This window comes from Lolium rigidum, chromosome 7 (genome assembly GCF_022539505.1).
Source record: "Lolium rigidum isolate FL_2022 chromosome 7, APGP_CSIRO_Lrig_0.1, whole genome shotgun sequence".
NCBI classification, from domain to species: Eukaryota; Viridiplantae; Streptophyta; class Magnoliopsida; order Poales; family Poaceae; genus Lolium; species Lolium rigidum.
The window spans coordinates 330,589,650-330,596,898 of record NC_061514.1 but is presented as its reverse complement, the minus strand read 5'-3'; positions in this window follow the sequence as shown (position 1 = coordinate 330,596,898).

Below are 7,249 nucleotides of genomic sequence, written 5' to 3'. Positions count from 1 at the left end.
CTTCCTAGTTCATGAGCGTGGAGTGAGATCGGCTGAAAAGTCGAGGCGGTCGACAATGGAAGGCCACCTACCACCAGAAGGAACTCAAAGTCTCATCGGCAAAATCAATTTGCGTGGAAGAGTTCATGCATCCCTAATCTGTCGGGGCCAATTGGGCCGTTCATGGGATTGGTAAAAATCAAGCGATGAGGAGTTTCAGGGGGCAGAGCGGCGGCTGGCGTTTGATGAGATTAAAGAGTATCTAGCTGGCCGCCCGTGTTGGTTCCGCCCCAGCAAGACATGCCATTCTATATTCACACAGCGGTGGCCGATGCTTCCTATCGCCTCGGTGGTCGTACAAATCCTATGATGGCATGGAAAGGACTCTTTCTACCTCAGTGAAGGATGTTGGATGCAGAGAACGCGAGGCGCCGAGTCGAGAGGTCAGTGTGCCTCTGTCTGTACACACGCACCAGAGCTTCGTCACATCTTTACGCAGCGGCAATCATCATCATTTGCCGATCGAGACGTCATCAAGCATCTTTGCCGGCTCCTGGTTCGAAAGGCGACTTCCGGTAAATGGATGTTCGCGTTATCGAGTTGTTGGATCTCCGGTATCAACTGCGAAACGATCAAGGGACAGGCCTTGGCCGATCTAATCGGCCGAGACGAATCAACACTAATATAGCCGGCCAACGCCTATCACGTGCATGGGCCATGTTCTTCGATGGGTCGGTTTGCGATGATGGTTGCGGCATCGGCATCCTACTCGTGTCGCCCGGGGGGGCAACCTACACCTTCTCCATCGGGCTATCTACCCCTTGCACTAATAATGTTGCTGAGTATGAAGGCACTACGTAAGGGGATGGAGTTGCTAGTTGAAGCCGAGGCGGACGGTGGAACTCTTTGGAGACTCAAAGTTGGTGATCCCCGGCTCACGGAAGAATACAAGTGTGAGGCGAGTCGCTCTTCCCATTATGGATGCATTGCCGCGGCGATGACACGGTTTAGGTGCATAAACTTCAAGCGGGTCCGAGGTCGCAGAATACGGAGGCGAACGATCTCGCGCGGATGGCGTCGAGGCTATAAGGAGGCGATGGAAGGAGCCGATGTCCCGGATATATTTCATGGAGCCGAGATGATTGGAGAGCGCGATATCTTCAATTCACTTGCAAGATCCGGCTCGGGGGCACCTAAACGGATAAGGTACAAGGCTATGAAGTATGTCCTTCTTTTGGAGATGACATGTTCTACAGGACCTTGGAAGGGTTACTTCTCAAATGTTTGGGAACAGCCGAGGCAAATCGGCTCTTAGACGAGGTACATGAAGGCGCCTGTGGAACTCATCAATCGGCTCATAAGATGAAGTGGTTGATTAGGCGATCAGGGTTCTATTGGCCCATCATGCTTGAGGACTGTTTCAATTACTATAAAGGGTGTCAAGCATGTCAGAAGTTTGGGAGCATTCAGATGGTACCCGCATCAGCAATGAACCCTATCATCAAGCCTTGGCCGTTTCGAGGATGGGGCATGGACATGATCGGCAAAATCCATCCTGCATCAAGCAAAGGCCACGAGTGGATCTTGGCCATTACAGATTATTTCACTAAATGGGTGGAGGCCGTTCCTATGAAGTCTGTGGCATCGAAGGACGTTATCGGGTTTTGTGAAAGAGCATGTCATCCACAGATTTGGGATTCCCGGACCATCACGCGACCGATGGAGGTTCGATTTTTGTTTCTCGCGAGATTCGAGATTTACTGCGAGAGCATGGGAATTAAGTTGATCCGATCATCCCCATACTATGCTCAAGCAAATGGGCAGGCTGACTGACGTCAACAAAAGCCTTATCAAGTTGATTAGAGAAAAATCGACGAGTACCTGAGGCGTTGGCACGGGGTTTTGTCGGAGGCTTTATGGGCTTATCGCATGTCATGTCATGGAGCGGTAAAGACCTCGTCCGTACCATGCGGTCTATGGACAAGAAGCCGTGTTACCACAGGAGATCACGGCTGGGTCGAGGACGTGTCACGTTTGAATGACTTGACAAGCTGAGAGTATGCAGCCCACGATGAGTGATAGCGTTGAGGATCGACGGAACTTAGACTTTGGTCACTTGAGAAAATTAAGGAGAACAAGGACAAGGTGGCTCGTGCATATAATAAGAAGGTGAAGCCAAAGGAGTTCACGTTGGTGATGCGGTATGGGAAAGGCTTGTGCCGTTGGGGACAAAGGACAAGTGCGTATGGTAAATGGTCTCATGCCAGACGTACGGAGCAAGGCGTATGGTAAATGGTCTCCAAATTGGCACGGGCCGTACGAGGTTGACCAGGTCCTAAAGGGCAATGCATACATGCTCGAGCAGTTGGATGGTGTGAAGTTCCCAGTGGCCGTCAATGGCCAGCATCTCAAGAAGTATTTCCCAAGTATGTGGGACGATGGGCAGTGAAATACGGGGGCCGATTTTAAATCGGCCAGTAAAAAAAACAATTCTCTTCCCAAGTATGGAAAAAACAGCCGATGCACGGACATCGACTTGAGAACAAAACAGCCGATGCACAGCCATCGACTTTAGGGGTACAAAGTATCATGATCAGGTATCAAGTTACCGTCTGAATTTGAGGAATGTTTGCTTGAACCTGTCTAATTTGGCAATTGAGTTTGGCTTTATGGGCGTTTGATGGTGAAAGGCCAATACGCTGCTATCGGTTCTTTGCGCGTTGACTTGCTTTGACAATCGGCAAAATTGGTATGAAGGCAAAATCGACATAGAAACGTTTTTCTTCATTGATTTAGGAAGGGGATTTCTTACAAGGAGGAGCCGATTGCTCAAGGAAGAAAGAACAAAAGCCGATTACTACTACTACTAATCCTATACTAGTAGTCCCTAATCTAAGGGCCGTTGCTGCCCTCGTCGTCGTCATCGCTGCCGCCGGTGCTGCTGCTGGCGGGCTCCTCGTCGCTGCTCCCGTAGCCCTCTACGGGAGCCTCTTCCTCTTCGTCTTCGTCGTCGTCGTCATCGTCCGACCCGGCGCGGAAGCGCTTCGCCGGCGGATATTCGTCGGAGGACTCGTCGTCCTCCTCTTTGTCCTCCTCGTCGGAGGAGGTGTAGCCGTCCCACAAGAAGCGGTCGTCCTCGCTCCCCGCTTCCAGCTCCCCGTCGACGAGGAACTGGAAGTCATCTTCTCCCTCGGTCAAGGACTTGTCGTCCTCGGACCAGACGGAGGAATCGTGGGACTCGATGTCCCACTCCTCCGGGGCGCGGCGGTCGTACGCCGCCAGCGGGTCCCACTCCGGCGTGGGCTCGCGGGAGGAAGAAGATTGGGAGGAGAGACCCGATGAGGTGGAGGAGGAGGAGGAAGACATGGCTACAGAGGAAGGGGGTTTTTTGCCGACGGCTAGTACGGAGCGAGAGGATGAAGAGGTGAACTACTCGGTGCGGTTAAATAATGGGGATATAGTGGAGGCTTAATGTTGTCGCGGTTCCCGAGGACATGGTGTCAAAACTGTCAAATCGTGCAGAGAAGTTGAGAAGGCAAGGCATCATGATGAAAGGATACTGCGACGGTTCTGCTCTGCCACGACGTGACCCTACGAAGAAAACGCAGTGGTTTTGAAATTATCATTGCCAAAACCAGGGGGGCATGTGTTATCACCAGATTTTGGCCAAATCAGGAGATGGGCCGCGATGGAGATGGGCTTGGAGGATATTCACGAGGAGTGTCTCTGAATCGGCCTTGTACGAGAGTTTGGGCTAGATGGCCCGTGTATCTGTATATTATGGTAGATTTAGTTAGAATCAAGAGATAGAGTTTAGCTCGTACACGGTTGGGTTTATTCCCAAGTTAGAAAGTCTACGGACTATAAATATGTATCTAGGGTTATTGAGAAAGGAGGACGATCACGTTCACAACAAATCAATCTAGGCGCATCGCCACCCCTTGTTTCGAGGGTTTCTCCCGGGTAAGCAACATGCTGCCTAGATCGCATCTTGCGATCTAGGCAGTATCAGTTTAATCGTCGTTGGTGTTGCTCGTGCTGAAGCCTTTTTGATGGCGAGCAACACCCTTATCTTAGGTGTTTTGGGGCTGATGTTGATGCTTTCACGATTACTTGTTTAGCTACGCTACCCCTCGATACCTAGCTGCCCTTACACCTATTTTAGGTGTAAGGGCGGCATCATGCTTGTTCTTTATCTAGTAGATCTAATCCGTTATAGTTGCTCCTTGTTCTTCAAGGATTGGTTTGATATCCGTATGGTTAGGCCTTATAAACGGGTTGAACGATCCGGTAGTGCGTAAGGTGTGGTTTATTATGCCCTAGAGGGATTGTTCCGGGGATCAACTTCATGTTGGTTTTTAGGCCTCTTTAGGGCTGGTTTTCCATCATCTTACGTGTCTGCTAGGCTCAACTACGCGTAGGATATTCCGGTTATGCGGTGAAAACCCCAAACTATCGTAGATTAGTTTTGCTTGATGTTGATAAAGCATGATCCCCATGTCATTATAAATCTAACGTGAACCATGGGGCAATCGGCTCTTTGAGCCGATCCACAGAACAACTTAAGAGCCGATCGGGGCTCGTATTTAATGTTTACGTGTTTGCCATGCAGGAAACTAGTCGAAGCAATCCATCACCTTCCTGACCAGGTATAGGTCAGGTGGCACACCCTCGTAAGCACCAGGACGTGTGCCAGAAGGCATTGCGGGCCGTCGCCCGAGGGACCAGGGTCCACCGCAATCCTGGGAGCCTCCCGGCTCTACGGTGTTGCCCGTCGCTACTCGCCGGTGGGTTTTTGACAGCAACAATTTTATATGATGATCTATAGATCTAGTGATATCGCTCTTTTATCCCTTTTTTAAGGATCTGAGTAGTCGAGTTTCTGTTCTCTCTTGTTTTACAAAGAAGAACTAGCTTTATGCAAAAGAAACTCTACAGAAAGCCTCGTGTACCCGCTTTGCTAACATGTTCATTAAGTCTTTGCTGAGTCCCCATAGTCAACTTGTTAGATGGAACTTATCTACCTCGGGCGTTTTTTCTGTGAAATCAATGTATCTTGAATTTCTTAATGAGCATACTATTTTAATACATTTGAAAGATGAAAGTCCAAAGATTAAGATGTCATGTGGTTTCTTCATAAGAAAGTCATCTTGACGAAATATAATTTGATTAAACAAAATTCGAAAGGATGCACTAGTTTTTTTTATACAGAGGAGACAATACAACATTTGTTTATATCTTGCCCATTTGCAAAAAAATGATAGGGAGTTTTCTTTTTTTTACTTTTAACATACCACCTCGTCGAATATTACAAATATGTTTGGAAACTAGTTGAATGGGGTAAAATAGGTAAATACCACATTAGAATTGTTGTGCGCGCTTTACTTCGGATGATATGAAATGTCTTAAATGATTTTATCTTTAACAAAAAAAATCCATCATTTTGCAGGTTATTCCTTTGGCTACACATTGGATCCATATGTGATCCTATATATCTCTAGCAAGACCGAGGAACATGAGGCTATAGGTATTGGGTGCAACAGAATGGCTATGGTAGCACGAGATTTCTACAGCCAATGCGGTTGGCGTGCTGATAGAAAACTGACATGTTGATGTAGAGGTGTTTCATATTGCTTTTGTTTTTTAGATGACTCGTCTTTGTTGAGGCCTTATGTAATCTTTGAATTTCTAATAATGATTTGATACTTCAGTGGTACCGATGATGAGCATTTAATAACACAAAGATGTATGCATCAATTGATGTAGAGGCTAGAACGTCCCATTTCAAGAATTTTTTTGCCAATTTCTCAACCCATTTCTGAACAGCCCTGGACCGAATCCCACCAGGTTAAACCTGATATCTCCGTAATGATCTTATAACTTATAATCAACTCAGCGAACACGTAAGTGAACTCCCTTGTTTATGGGGACAATGTTCCAGACTTTCAGTCTCTCACTCCACACTTCAAAACAGAAACCTCAAACTTAGCATGAAAATTAGAGATATTTCAGTTAATGGTAAACTCCCGTCTATATATGAAATGTGATGACTGATAGACACCGAGGTCTAGACGGATTTGATTTGATTTTTCACGTGAATACACAATGTGGCTCATAAATATGAATATGAAACCGTATCAGCACAGTGCAGCCCCCCTCCCCCACCCGACCCCTCCCTGCAGCGCCGCCCCTGCACCCTCCACCACCGTCCGCTCCCTTCCCCTCTCCTCCCTCCCCACCCGATCTTCGCCCCGGGTCATCTCGCGCAAGGTGGCTCCGGGCGGCGACCCAAACCCTAGAAAAGGAAACTGATCTTCCTCTTCCCGGCTGCTGCCGCCGTCGGGGTGGGCGGCCGTGCCCGGCTGCCAAAGGCAGGGCGGTGGTGGCGCGCCCATGGACTTCCCTTTGCACGGAGATGGGGTCTTTCAGGGGTGGCGACAGTGGATGGCGGGTCTAGTGGTGGTGGCCTTCGGCTACATCCCTGGATCATGGCGGGGGACGCGGTGGTGTGGCGGAACTCGACGGGGCGGAAGGGCGGCAGCGGGACCGGGCGGCGGTGGCAAGGTACATGGTCGCGAGGCGGCGACAATGAGGCTCGGCTAGGCTATCCTGGCGGGCCGCAGTCGGCCGTCTCCGCGTCGTGGGCGTGTGTAGCCGCTATCCCGACGGCTGCCGGCCTCCACCGACCGAGTTGGAGGAGGAAGATGGACCGTGGTTCCCAGTCATGGCGGCAGTGTGGGGGGCGTCCGTTCCCGCTTTCATGGTGGTGGTCCTAGGGTTCGTTTTTCGCGAAGATGGAGATATTCCGGATGCCGATCTTTCTTCATCTCGTCGGCGTGATGAGTTCTGGAAGGCTCCGATAGCGAATGGAACAGTCTTTTGCCTGGAGTTCAGAGGTTCGGGTGGTATTCGGTCGCGCGCACCCATGCTTTTATTCCGACCGTTTAGTTTCGGAGGGAGCGGCGTGAAGCTCTGCTATGAGTTGACGTCAAGTTACTTTTGGTCCATGGTGAAGTCAGAAGCAGAGAATATCATGAAGGCGGGATTGGGGGATTAGATAAAGAAGGTCAAAGTCTTCGCGATGTTGAGGAACTTGCTTGGTTTTCTGGGATTCGCAATAGTGGTATGAAAGTGGGGCGACAGTACAGGTGAAGTTCAGAGTCCTATCTTTTAGGGTGAAAGCCCAAGGTCTGGGCTTAACTGGTTGTGCCTGGCAATGACCTTGTTGGAGGCATTGTTTTGAGAGTAGGGACTATCTTCAGGATGAAAA